This window comes from Bos grunniens, chromosome 17 (genome assembly GCF_055505025.1).
Source record: "Bos grunniens cultivar Pamir isolate PY7600 chromosome 17, Bosgru_T2T1.0, whole genome shotgun sequence".
NCBI lineage: Eukaryota > Metazoa > Chordata > Mammalia > Artiodactyla > Bovidae > Bos > Bos grunniens.
Window position 1 is genome coordinate 39661013 of NC_141181.1, and position 14583 is coordinate 39675595.

General features: G+C 37.8%; 1 pseudogene; it reads right to left on the reverse strand.

Moving 5' to 3' along the window:
- Window positions 1–8367: 8367 nt before the first annotated feature.
- Window positions 8368–9228, reverse strand: LOC147355213 (guanine nucleotide-binding protein subunit beta-5 pseudogene; annotated as a pseudogene).
- Between the last annotated feature and the right edge of the window lie 5355 nt (window positions 9229–14583).

Genomic DNA, 14583 nt, shown 5'->3' on the forward strand with positions numbered 1-14583 from the left:
TTGTGTGGTAGTTTGAGCACTCTTTGGCATTGCCTTTCTTTGGGATTAGAATGAAAACTGACCTTTTACAGTTTGTGGCCAGTGCTGAGTTTTCCAAATTTGCTGACATATTGAGTACTGCACTTTCACAGCATAATCTTTTAGAATTTGAAATAGCTCAACTGGAATTCCACCACCTCCACTAGCTTTGTTCGTAGTGATGCTTCCTAAGGCCCATTTGACTTCACATTCCAGGATGTCTGCCTCTAGGTGAGTGATCACACCATCATGATTATCTGGGTCATGAAGATCTTTTTTGTACAGTTCTGTGTAGTCTTGCACAGAAGAACAAGGCCGGGAGCTGACTGTGGCTCAGATCATGAACTCCTCATTGCCAAATTCAGACTTAAATTGAAGAAAGTAGGGAAAACAACTAGACCATTCAAGTATGATCTAAATCAAATCCCTTATGATTATACAGTGGAAGTGACAAATAGGTTTAAGGGACTAGATCTAATAGACAGAGTGCCTGATGAACTATGGACAGAGGTTCATGACATTGTACAGGAGACAGGGATCCAGACTATCCCCAAGAAAAATAAATTCAAAAAAGCAAAATGACTGTCTGAGGAGGCCTTACAAATAGCTGTGAAAAGAAGAGATTCAAAAAGCAAAGGAGAAAAGGAAAGATATACCGATTTGAATTCAGAGTTCCAAAGAATAGCAAGGAGAGATAAGAAAGCCTTCCTCAGTGATCAATGCAAAGCAATAGAGGAAAACAACAGAATGGGAAAGACTAGAGTTCTCTTCAAGAAAATTAGAGATACCAAGGGAATATTTCATGCAAAGATGGGCTCGATAAAGGACACAAATGGTATGGACCTAACAGAAGCAGAAGATATTAAAAAGAGGTGGCAAGAGTACACAGATCAGATCAGATCAGTCACTCAGTCATGTCTGACTCTTTTCGACTCCATGAATCGCAGCACGCCAGGCCTCCCCGTCCATCACCAACTACCGGAGTTCACCCAGACTCACATCCATCGAGTCAGTGATGCCATCCAGCCATCTCATCCTCTGTTGTTCCCCTTCTCCTCCTGCCCCCAATCTCTCCCAGCATCAGAGTCTTTTCCAATGAGTCAACTCTTCACATGAGGTGGCCAAAGTACTGGAGTTTCAGCTTTAGCATCATTCCTTCCAAAGAAATCCCAGGGCTGATCTCCTTCACAATGGACTGGTTGGATCTCCTTGCAGTCCAAGGGACTCTAACTGTACAAAAAAGTTCTTCACAACCCAGATAATCACTATGGTGTGATCACTCACCTAGAGCTGACAATGTTTTACAAAAGCCAAGACTAGAATGAACCTAAGAGTTCATTGATGGGTGAATGGACAAAGTTGTGGTACATACATACAATTGAATACTATTCAACCTTTTAAAAAAGAAGGAAATCCTGTCATTTGCAAAGACTTAAATGAAGTAAAGGCATTATGATAAGTGGAATAATTCAGATGGTGAAATAGAAATACTATATGATCTCACACGTGTAATCTAAAAACTAGAGAACAAATTGGTCGTTGCCAGGTGTGGGGGTGTGGGAAATAGGAGAAGGGAGTTAAAAGGTACAAATTTCCAATTATAAGATGAATAAGTTCTGGGGATAAATAAATAATATAGAGCATGGTAACCACATTAACAATATGTTATTGTATATTTGAATAACTAAGAGAAAAGATTTAAAGTTTTTATCACTGCCAACAAAAAATTATATTTATGTGAGGCAATGGATATACTAACCTTACTGTAGTAATTGTTTTTCAATATACACATATCAAAACAACTAATGTACACCTTAAACTTACTAATTTTATATTGATATGTCAATTATGTCTCAATAAAGCTGAGGGGGGGGGGAGTAAGAAATTACCTATGTGTCCAAAAACAAGGAATCAATCTAGTAAATTATGGTATGTCCATACAGTGTTAAAATTTAATTTAGCAATTAAAAAAGATATCTAGTGAAATATCTAGTGAATATCTAGTGAAATATATCTAGTGAATATCTAGTGAAAAATATCTAGTGAAAGACATATTTACAAATGTTGTTATACAAAAAAAGCAGAATACAAAAAACAAAAACTACGTGTATAGAATTACCATATATGTCAATGTTTTTCATATGTTTGCATTTATATCTCTGTAAAATAGTTAAACATATTACTCTGCTACATAAAAGTACCTGAAATAAAAGTGGTTAACTCTTAAAAATAAATTTAAAATGACACAACTAGTAAATAATGGACTTATATAAATTCAAACCCATAGCTATCAGATGTAAAACTCCTTTAATTATAAGGCATAAGCTGATTTTAAACATGAGAGCATGTAATAGAAAGATTATTCAAGTAGCTTGCTTAGTCATGACAAAGATTACCAGCAGAATCAGACCAAAAGCCGAAAAAATAACAAGAATTTCATGCGAATGTTTATGCCAAACATTTGTCAAAAATGGCTTTTTAATGTTCATCATTCAGCTCTTTGAAACTAAATTGAACTCTTTTGTTGGACATATTTATAAATGTGATCAAGTTATTCTTAAAGTTAAATTCATAATTAAAAGATGTATTTTCACTTATAGACAATAGAAAAATTACTAATTTTCTCTCCAGTGCTCTATTCTGTTCTCTTGAAAAACATTTACCTTGTTGTAGTTCATTTGAACAATAGTCTGAAAAAGAGCTCATGGTGTGGAAAATAATTTCCTCCAATGAACTTGGGTCAGTAATTTTTCTTGAAATTAGATAAACCAGCATGAAATTCAAGACTCAAATTGAGACCAGCTTGTTCAAACTCAGTTTTTCCAAAGCAAAATAAGACATAGTAGCAATTTCTTTTTCACCTTATTATATATTTAAATGTAAAATCACCAGCTACATCAAATTCATCTCAAATTCACAGACTGCCAATTTGTTTAGTTGAAATCTAATGAATTAGCTCTTGCTACATCAGCATAAAGTTATTCAACCTTGAACTGTTAACACCAAACAGAGCTTTTCTTAGTCTGCAAAATTTACCTCTTATAAGAACTAGCCACAGCTTTTTATTATCAGATTAATTATCAGAGAAAACATATTATTTCAACCTAAACAGCCAAGAGCTATTATTATTCTTTTTCTAACAAGAGAAATTTGACCTCCTATCCACAAGTTTCATATTCCAGAGTGAAGCAAGTTTATCATTTAATTTCCAACTAGATAACTTTAATGATCTTCTTGGCAGAGAGTGCAACAAACACTTTCATCAGGTACCTTAATGTAAAGCCCAGAAAAGAGGTTTCAGAATGAGAGAAAGGAGAAAACAACGTTTCTCAATGTTTGCTTTGGAACTTGTGATTTGATACCACCTTGGGGCTGGGAGGCAGAGAGAAGGAGGTGGTGACGGTTATGATATTTATAACTGTTACCATGAGCAATATACTCATATACATTATATTGTTTGGTATTCTCAAACCCACCAAGGTAGCATTATAATTCTTAATTTATAGACAAATAATTTGAGGCTCAAGAGATTAAATGATTTGTTGAAATTCATTCAATAAGTGGCACTGCAAGTATTTCAGTCCTTGCCTGATACCACACCTTTGCTATTTCCATTGCTTCATTCTGTCTCTTAAAATACATCTGCTTCTTGCCTCCTATACTCCCTAGGTCCACAAGAACTGACAAAGACTCATTCCCTTGTAGCTACACAAAGATAAGAACAGCCTTAACAAGATAATAAAAAGCAAGAATCTAACTATTACAATATCATGAATTACAGAACCTGAAACCTGGAACTTCATACCAAGTTAAGCAGTCCCATTCTTCAGTAATAAAGCTAATTAATTCTCATAAAGATATTAGGCTCTTAGATACTATTTAAGTCCAAGGAGGAATATATTAGAGTTTTATGAGAAATCCTGAATCTTGAGTTAATTAGACTTGACAAAAATTGATTAATTTTTACTAGAGACTAGTGAAATTACAATAGACTCTAAGCCAAATGAATACATATATATATATATATATATATTAAAGTTGAGGCAAGATTTGTTTTATTTACTGAAAATCTCCAGTACCTAACATTTTCATAACAATTAAATATTTGTTAAATCAAAGATAAATAGTATCCTTTATGCTAAACCTTTATAACTCTTAAAGATTTTGTTTTATAGTGTTCTAAACTAAATGACTTCTTTTCGAAGAAATTATTACTGGCTGGAAATAAGATTAGTTCAGGAATTTTTCGGGAGATCTCATCACTAGGAATACTTTAAGATCTCATTACACAGGTACCACTGAATTCAATAGGTCTCTGAGGACAATAATTAACACAACTTAACTAGAAGATTCAGTCGAATATTCATAAAGGGCAAATGTTATAGCCAGATATATTATACAAAAATACAGTATCTTTTCTACTATGACACTACCAATAGCAATGAATACCATTGATTTATTGATAGCTCTTTGAGCAAAAAGTAATCATTCATTAATTATAGCTAAAAAAAGAAAAAAATTACATTACCCAACCATAGAATATTCATAAAATATAAAACTTTATTCATAAATAAAACAGAGCTTGAATCTTAAGATTTCTTCATAATGTACCTTTTAAAATATTTCTGAATGCTTTTTAGCCACTGCAAAAGATTATAGGCTCCATGCAGTTTTTTATAGCATATGATTGGAATCTCAACCTCCTAGCATCATTAGGACAACTATTAGGGCATTAGTGTCATTAGGACAGCCATTAAAATTCTAGGTCTTATAAAATATAGCAAGGCTATCATATCCAGTATCAGTAAGCAAGGCATTTCAGACTAACCCTGCAACCCCCAAAGAAGTAAAATGTTGGACAAAATTAGAAAAAACAACAACAAAAAAAAGCATTAAAGAACTAAAGAGAGGGCTGAAGTTAACTAAACCAAGATACAATAAGGAAAGAAGCCAATCATAAAGAGCTGATCACGAGATTAAGGAGTATTTTAAAATTTAGGACCCCCAAAAATAAAGAAACCTTGCTGAGACAGAATTCACCTCAAATTTTCCTCTTCTGTGGAATTTTATCACCTTAAAATAAGTAGCATATTAAATGAGGAGTTTATAAACCTGCATCCACTGTTCGATACATATTCCTGGTTATTTTCAAGTAAAATGTTTCAAAATATTAAAAGATAATCTCTAGTAGGTCTTTTGAGACTCTCAATATGTTTTAGCCAGTTAGTAATTTTCTTCTGCAGTGCTAAAAAGTCAATTCCTGACTTACTTTATACTCAGTACTAGATATGTGGTATATGCTTAAATAAATACTTCCTGCCAATATTGTGCTGCCAAAAATAGGAAATGAGAAAAAATTATATTAAATTTTCCTCTGATGCATATTTCAATAAATGTGTCGGGACTTATTCATGAATTTCAAATATATATTATGCCAGTAAACCTTTTTGCAAAGGCACTTTGTAAAATGCAATTGAAATTTGCAAAAATACTTTATCTTAAACTTTTGATTTGCATTATGATCTATTACAACTTTTCCACAGTGTAGGTAATATTAAGTTTTTTTCCCCCTAGGCAAATAGTCTCTAGAGTTTGATATCTCAGTCAAAGATAAAGCCTGATACGTAAATTATGTCAGTGACTTCAAACATCAAGCTAACATTTCAGGCTAGATATGTAAAAACCTCTGAGCTGCCATCTTCTTTCTGAAATCAACCAAAAGCAAGGAGAGAAAGGAAGTAAAATGGAAATTTCATTTTATAACAACAAAAACCCTTGATATTCAAATTCAAAATAAAGGAAAAAGGGCTACTGAGTGGAATGCACCTTGGACCAAGGTAATGGAAAAAAGGAAAAAGGAGACAAGCTGTTCACCACTGAAAAACTCAGGTAGAGAAAGGAAATTAAAACCAACAACCCTAGTTTGGACCACCTACAACAGAAGGGATGGAAGCAGTTACAAGAGCTTTCTGCTACCTTGTTGGAAAATGAATTTGCAGGGGAAACAGAGCTGAAGAAATAGACACATTCTTTGTAACTACTGCAGCAAGACAAAGAAGAAGCCCTGAGTAAATCACTATACCTACCATCCCTTGGTCAAGGATACACACACACACATACACACACACACATACACACACACACATACACACACACACATACACAATTTTTTATCCTATGGAGTTCCACTGAGAACCAGGGAGATTTCCTGCTAGCCCAGACTAGGTCTGGTTCCTGTTCTATACCATCTGTTCTATAGTAGCTAACTGAAAAGAACTCCAGTCATTAAAAAGTAATAATTTATAATAGCCAGCTCTAGAGATAAGCAAAACAACTTTAAACAGGAAGGTCAGTATCATATAAGTATGTTTGAGGAGAGGGGACATATGTATACCTATGGTTAATTCATGTTAATGTGTGACAGAAGTCAAATCAATATTGTAAACCAATCACCAATCAATTAAAAATAAATATTTTTTTTAAAAATTGCACATACACATACATAGCACATATACAACTTTTTAATACTTCTTATAATCCCAAATAAAACAGGTAAAGACATTCAAATTTCCTGTGTGTTCAAGTTTTCCATAAACTCTTGCCCTCAATTTTCTTTCTAACAACAGCAAAAAAAAAAAAAAAAATCAGTAAATAAACTCTATGGTACTCTCAGACAGACCAATGGACCAAGCCCAAAAGGAGTCCCACAGATACATAAAAGCTAAAATTTTAATAGAAGTGACATTGACAATATGTGAATGAGAGGGGAATTATTCAATAAATTGTATGCAAACAATTTTATAGAGGAAAAATGAAATCAGAGTCTTACATAATCTTTCATACAAAGATCAATGTCAGATGAATTAGAGATTTAAACATGAATGTCAAAGTTACAAAATATTTCAGAAGAAAACAGGAAATATCTCTGTTACCTGGGGGTTAAGAAGAAATTTCTCAAACAAAAAGAAAACTTTCTTTTTTCAGACAAAAAGAAAATAAACTGCAAAGGAAAAGATTAATATATAAGTCTTCATTGAAATCGAAATTATGCTTATCCAAAATATTATAACAAGAGTGACTATATAACCCAAAGCTTTCAGAAATTAAATACACCATAATAATTGAAAAAATGTTAGTGAAGACAGAGAGAATGCCTTCAAGTCAATGTGAAAATTGAAATTAAACCAGTAGAAAATTTGGGGGAAAATTTAAGTATCCGCAACTCTAGCCACTTATATGAAAAGAAGATAAAAATGGAAATAAAGACTTTAAAGGTGCTCACCTTCATCAACCATTGTGCATGCTCAGTTGCTTAGCCGTGTCTGACTGTTTGTGATCCCAGGGACTATAGCCCACCAGGCTCCTCTGACCATGGGATTCTCCAGGCAAGAATACTGGAGTGGGTTGCCATTTCCTCCTCCAGGGTATCTTTCCCACCTAGGGATCCAACTAACACCTCCTGCATCTCCTGAATTAGCAGGCATGTTCTTTACTACTAGCATCCCCTTGGAGAAGGCAATGGCACCCCACTCCAGTGTTCTTGCCCGGAGAATCTCAGGGACAGGGAAGCCTGGTGGGCTGCCGTCTCTGGGGTCGCACAGAGTTGGACACGACTGAAACGACTTAGCAGCAGCAGCAGCAGCAGCAGCAGCAGGGAAACCCTCATCAATCATCAGGGAAATCCAAACTAGAACCAAAGTTCAGAGTGAGACACCATTTTACTCTGATTATAGTCAAAAAAATTTTTTTCTTTAATGTGATAGCATCAGTGCTGGCAAGATTGTAAGACCCTGAGAACTGGCATGCACTACCAATGAGACTGTAAAAAGACACAACCATTTGGAAGTCAATTTCACATTCTCTAAAGCCGAGTCCGACTCTTTTGCAACTCCATTGACTGTAGCCTACCACGCTCCCCTTTCCATGGGATTTCCCAGGCAATACTGGAATGGGTTGCCATTTCCTTCTCCAAGGGATCTTCCCAACCTAGGAACTGAGACTGTGTGTCCTGCAGATTCTTTACCACTGAACAAGCAGCAAGACTACAGCACCAAAAATGAGTTGAGAGTCATATAATTTAGAATAACTTTAAAAATAGATGAATTTTTTAAAGAGTTCAAAATAATAAACACTATACTTGAGGGTGTTCTCCTAGTGCTGAAGGCTTACCTTGCGATCTTTCCAAGGGTAATGGTTTCGATAGTAATGTTGGAGACGCTTGGTGAACTTTCAGTCATGGAGCTGCTTCCATAAGCTAACTTGCAATAAACTCTCAGATCCTCTAGAAGCAGGATCTATTCACATGTGATGATTTCAAATTTTTTCCCCAGGTACCTATGAGCACTGTGATCAAGCCCAGACTCTGAGGGTATGATCTCATGATCCTGAGCAAAAGGCAGCCCCATCAGGGGAAACTCATAGAGTATTAACGTGGTTTTCATATTCAAACAAGAGGTGACTGGGGACCCCTTGAGGACATCCCAGACGTTGATGGTATAATCGTTGTGTCCAGCAGGATACACTGAGGGAGAAGTCCACGCTGGAAGCTGCCCAGAGGCAATAGAGGCAACACACACATCATCTGATCCCGAAGCAAAGGCATCTCCACCCAGATTAGTACCAGACACTGTTGATGTCAGATTCTTGTGTTTGAAAGGCCTGCACACACTGTCCAGGGAACATGTCCCACCCAACGGACTTCTTGTCACATCCCTCAAACAAGGTGTTCCATGTCTCTGAGGGGGCCAGGTCCAAACAGAGTACGTCGGTCCCATGCCCATGAAAAGCACTGCAGCCGCCGCCTGCTCTCCACTTTCCACAGCGCACACGTGCCGTCGCTGCTGGCTGTCAGGATCTGCACATCAGAGTTGGTGAAGCCGCAAGCTGACAGTCGGTGTGCATAGCAACAGACTTCTTTTTGGCAGCCTTGTTTCCATTGTTGTCAAACGTCAGTAGATACACAGAACACGTATTATCCAAACCACCGTATGCAGTGGCACGTCCCAACAGGGCGTATGCACACGCCACCACTCACTTGCAGTTCATCGCGACTCCGCACTCCTTGTTAGTAGTGAAGGAATCCCACACTACCACCTTCCCATCCTGCAAGGAGGTCACCATCCTCCTCTTATTCTTGAACCAGTCCATGCACAGAACCTTGTTCCCATGGCCTTTGAGGGTCCTTCTGGTCTTCATGACAAACTGCTCTGGGGCCTCCACGTGCTCGGCCACCTGGTGCAGCTCCAAGTCGGGCAGCTTGGCCCTCTCCTCCTCAAGTTTGCCCTTGAGGCTCTCAGCCTCACTCTTGAACGACACCAACATGTCATTTTCATGTAGCCCGTAGGCTGCTGTCTTCACGCGTGGACCCGCCTGGAGGGAAGCGGGATGCGAGTTAGCAGGCGGCGAAGGCGCAGACCACAGCACCGTAGAAGTGGGTCCAGCTGCCTCCCCATCCTCAGGCACATATCCCAGAGCAATGGATTTAATCTTTCTTGCTGACAAAGTCCCTTAATATTTTTGAAAAATGATAAAACTTCTTGCCAATTTTTAAATTGGCTATCATCTTTAATCAGAAATGTTTGTAATAGTTCTGAAGGATGTTAATTCCCAGTTAAATATAAATACGGCATTATTAAATAAAACTGTTACATCTCTCTTTTTACATGTGTCTAAGGAATATGAATACAAGAATACATTTTTTAACCAACCATCCTTTATTTGAAAAAACTTAAGCTTTTCTTTAGCATTCAGAAATTTAACATGTCATGTTTCTCCTTAAACTTGTATCTCTATTTCATCTTCCTCAAATAATTTTATCCTAAAGGAATATATTTTATATTTGGAAGTTAATCAGTAAAAAATATATGAATTTAGAAGATAAAAAAATAGTAAAGACAAAGCACTAGTGAGTAAAATGTAAACAAAAAGAAAAAAAACAAGGAGACTTCAGTTTCTGGGAAGACAGAGTAAATGTACTTCTTATTCTTCCCAATAAGGACAATTTATGAAGAAGAAAGAAGAAAGACTGTTTAGGGACCATAGGACCCACAGAATGACACAGTGGTGAGTTCCTTGGAGTATCTTATATCCCAGACATGTAGCCAAAGAAACTGGCAAACTGGAACTACCAATAGGCACATGTAAGAAGAAACTCCAACAAGAGCCTCTCTCTCTAGTCTGGCTCAATGCACATGAATCTGAGCAAACTCCAGGAGATAGTGAAGGATAGGGAAGCCTGGTGTGCTGCAGTCCACGGAGTCACAGAGAGTTGGACATGACCTAGAGACTGAACAATAACAGCCAAGGGAAACAGGAAAGGGGCAGCCTAGCAAAAGAAAAGACTTAAAATATATATATACCTTCTCAACTTCATTCATTCAAACACCAAAGAAGGGGGGAAAAAAGTGTAGCTCCACCTCAATCATGCTAGCAAAAACCAAGTGAGGAGCCTATACCTTCATCCTTATAAGACTATAAAAGTTGCCCCAATCCCCTCCCTGCCAGGATGGTTTCAGAGATAAGCAAGTAGTGAGACAAGCCTTTCATCTCTCCTGGCTAGTGACAAGCCTACCCTGCAGTGTTAGTGGAGACCACATGGAGAACTGCAACTCCCAAACTCCTAACCCTGCCAAGCAATAATGAGGACTCTCCAACCGTGTATCAACAGAGCACACTGTTTTAAGAAACTTGTACTTCTATTTCCAACTGTCAGTGCAAGGCAAATCTTCTCCTGCTAAGGTGGTGTCAACATAAATCCATCTAAAATAGGTTTAAATAAGCTATGGTCTCACAATATCATACAAAAATGTCCAGGTAGCAATCAAAACTCACTGCTTATACCAAGAAACAGGAAGATATAAAACTGGATGAAAAAAAGAAGTCAATAGATGCCAACACAAATATGACAAAGTTGTTAGAACTATCTACGAATATTTTAAAGCAGTCATAGTTAAAATCTTTTAATAAACAACTATGGAAAACAAATGAAAAAGTAGAAAACCTCAGCAAAAAAATAAAATGTAAGAGAGATTTCTGCATGATAGTAGAATAAGATGCTCCTTTTTTTCTCCTCTTCAATCTAAAAGTAAAGAATCTACAACTTCAAAAAGATGCCTCTGCCCAATATACCAGAACACAGGAGAATTCCATTTATCTGCACACCTAGAGATGGGTGGACCAGAATACATAGAAGCAGGACTAGGGGAACACTGGAGGCAGTGCCTGAAATCTTGGCTTCCAGCCCTATAGCTGAGAGCCCGCAGCCCTGTAGAACCTGGTAGAAGCAGGGAAGGTAGCTCACACAACACCAGCCTCCTGGCACAGGCAGTTGGGCAGCAGTGGCAGTAGAGTCTGGAACTCCATCCCTTCAGTTGCAAAGTGAAAGTCGCTCAGTCATGTCCAACTCTTTGCGACCCCATGGACTATACAGTCCATGGAATTCTCTAGGCCAGAATACTAGAGTGGGTAGCCTTTCCCTTCTCCAAGGGATCTTCCCAACCCAGAGATTGAACCCACATTTCCCACATTGTAGGTGGATTCTTTTCCAGCTGAGCCACAAAGGAAGTCCAAGGGCGCCAACAATTCCAGCCCTCCACCCGCCACTGGAAGCAGAAAGATCCATGAATATAACAACACATGACATGGCAGAAGTATCCATGACACCAGATCCTCCTGTACCGAATCCCTCCGGCCACAGCTACAGAGCCTGCAAATTAGGGGCACAGCAGACGAGTCCATCATTCCAGTGCTCCAAGCTGTGACACAAGCAACGCTTGCAGCAGCAAGACACCAACAAACCTGGAGGCACAAGCACTGATCCCAGGAGTACTCAGTGGCATCTCTGACAAGGCAGTGAAAGGTCAAAAGTGCCAACTCTCAGATATAATCAGAGACAGATGCCAAAATCAGACAGAGGTTACAATAAAGAAAACTAAGCCAATATCTATTATGAATATAGACACAAAAATCTTCAACTAATAAATATGACTGTCTATATTTAGAACCACCATAATTGTTGCATCAGCTGTCAAACATGATTCAGAATACTCTAGAGTAGGAGAAAAGGGCCATAAAAAATTCTCAGTTAATTAAAAGAAATTATTTTGTTGTTGTTGTTCAGTCACTAAGTCTGACTCTTTGCGACCCCGTGCAGCATGCCAGGCCACTCTGTCTTCTACAATTTGCTCAAATTCATGTCCATTGAGTTGATGATGCTAAACATCTAATCCTCTACTGTCCCCTTCTCCTTTTGCCTTCAATTTTTCCTTCAATCAGTCCTTTTTAGTGAGTTTGCTCTTCCCATCTGGTGGCCATAGTATTGGACCTTCAACTTTAGCATCAATCCTTCCAATGAATAGTCAGGGTTGATTTCCTTTAGGATTACTGACTTGATCTGGTTGCAGTCCAAGGGACTCCTGAGTCTTCTCCAGCACCACAATTTGACAGCATCAATTCTTTGGCACTCAGCCTTTTTTAATCTTCCAGCTCTCACATGTGTACATGACTACTAGAAAAACTATAGCTTTGACTCTATGGACCTTTGTCAGCAAAATGATGTCTCTGCTTTCTAATACGCTATTCTAGGTTTGTCATAGCTTTTCTTCCAAAGAGTAAATATCTTTTAATTTCGTGTCTGCAGTCACCATCTTTAGATCATATGGTTTATATTTTCTGACCAAAATGGAATCAAACTAGAACATAATAATAGTAAAATAAAAGGCAAAATTTCCAAACACTTGAAGACTAAGCAGCATACTTTTAAATAACGTATGGGATAAAGAGAATATCATAGAAAAAAAAAGTATATTGATGAATGAAAATTCAGCATATGAAAATTTGTGGTTGGCACATAAAGCACTGCCAAGAGAGAGACTTACAACATTTAAATGTTTATGCTATCAAGAGGATTGTCTCAAATCAAAAGTTTTTCTCCATCTGAGATTCCAGTTGCATGTATTAATATGTTAAAGTTTGATTTTGTCCCCCAGCTCTTGAGTGCCATGATATGTCCTGCTCACTTTTATTTTTCTTTTGTGGTTCAGTTTGTGTTTCTAGTTCTAGCATTTACATTTGTTTCTTATAATTATCTCTCTGCTGAGATCCCTTACACATTAAATGCTATTGCCCACTTTTTTCACTACAGATTTTTAGCACATTAGCCAGTTATGTCAAAATCCCTGTCTGACAGTTTCAACATCCAGGTTGTACCTGAGACTGATTCTATTATTTTGTCTCTTGGCCAGACAGTTGTGGGGTTTATGTGTTTGCGTGTGTGTGTTTACATCTTATAATTTTTTATTGCATTGCACACATATTATATAGACCAGTAGAGACTCGGGTAAATGATATTTATGCTTGTAATGTGCATATCTCTTCCTCTGTTAGTCTTTTAATGTGAAAAGGTGAGAAGGGGTGAGTCAGTTTGGTCAGAGGTTGACCTAAATTTGTTTTGGCATTGTTATGGTAACTTTCACTGTACCACTTACTTCAGCTTGCTTTAGCATGTGTTTTCAGGCAAGAATGTACCATATTTCCAGTGGGTTTTGCTTTTGCTAGTTTGATTGTTTATGCTAGTTCTCAACTTTCAGTCTTCCATGTTGTTAGGGAAATTAAAGGAATAGTCTTTTTTAGGCTTCAAAGATAAAGCAAAGGAGGCCTCTGACCTTGCTTCTAACCTGCCTGGACACCGCTCTGACTGGGAGTAACTGGGAGTGACTGCCTGGTGTGAGTGCAAGACTTGCAGCACCATAGGTAAGACGAGGGAGAAATCTTGAGATTGTTGAGACCCTGGAGCAGGTCTGGTAAACCAAGCCCCAGGCTTAACTAGTTTTATACAACAAAGTTTTATACAACAAAGCAAATAACATTAACAGGAAACCAGGCTTGCAATTTGATCACAGATTGATAATGATATCAGTTTGCACCTGTCCTGGGATTATAAGCGGGAACCCTGAACTGCAATCTTGGAAGTCTCACCCACAGATGCACCGCTTGGGACCCTTTCCCAATTGGGACTCTAGATGTGCTGTAACACAGGACTTCCCAGTGCTGTTTAAGTCTGGATGTTGGTCAAAACCCAATTTGGTGATGTACTCTCTGCTCTTTCAATTTCTGTTTTCATTTAATGTTAGTGTGTTGAAAGTAAGCTAGATAATTCTCTAATAAATATCTGTAATATTTATTTGTATATGATGAGTGGCTTATTTTGTTAGCAAATCCTTTGAACCTGAGATGAAAGTGAAAACTTTTGGCAAAACATCCTGTGTCCTTGCATCACGCAGGAGCTTTTTTCATAAGTCACTGCTATTGCTTGCTGCCCAGGGGCACAGAGAGACAAGGTGTTTATCTGTGGTCTTGTTCCAGCCTCATTCTTAGGCAAGCCCAGGGCTTAAGTCTCTGGAGTGGAGCTTTGACATGCTCTTCTTTTCACATTGCAACCATACTCTGACTTGAATATTTGGTGAGCCTTGTTTGCAAGAGAGCTTCCTGCCCATTGCCCAACTATTGTGGATGCGTGCCTATTGACTTGGTCATGTCCAGCTGTTTGCATCCCCATAGACTGTAGCC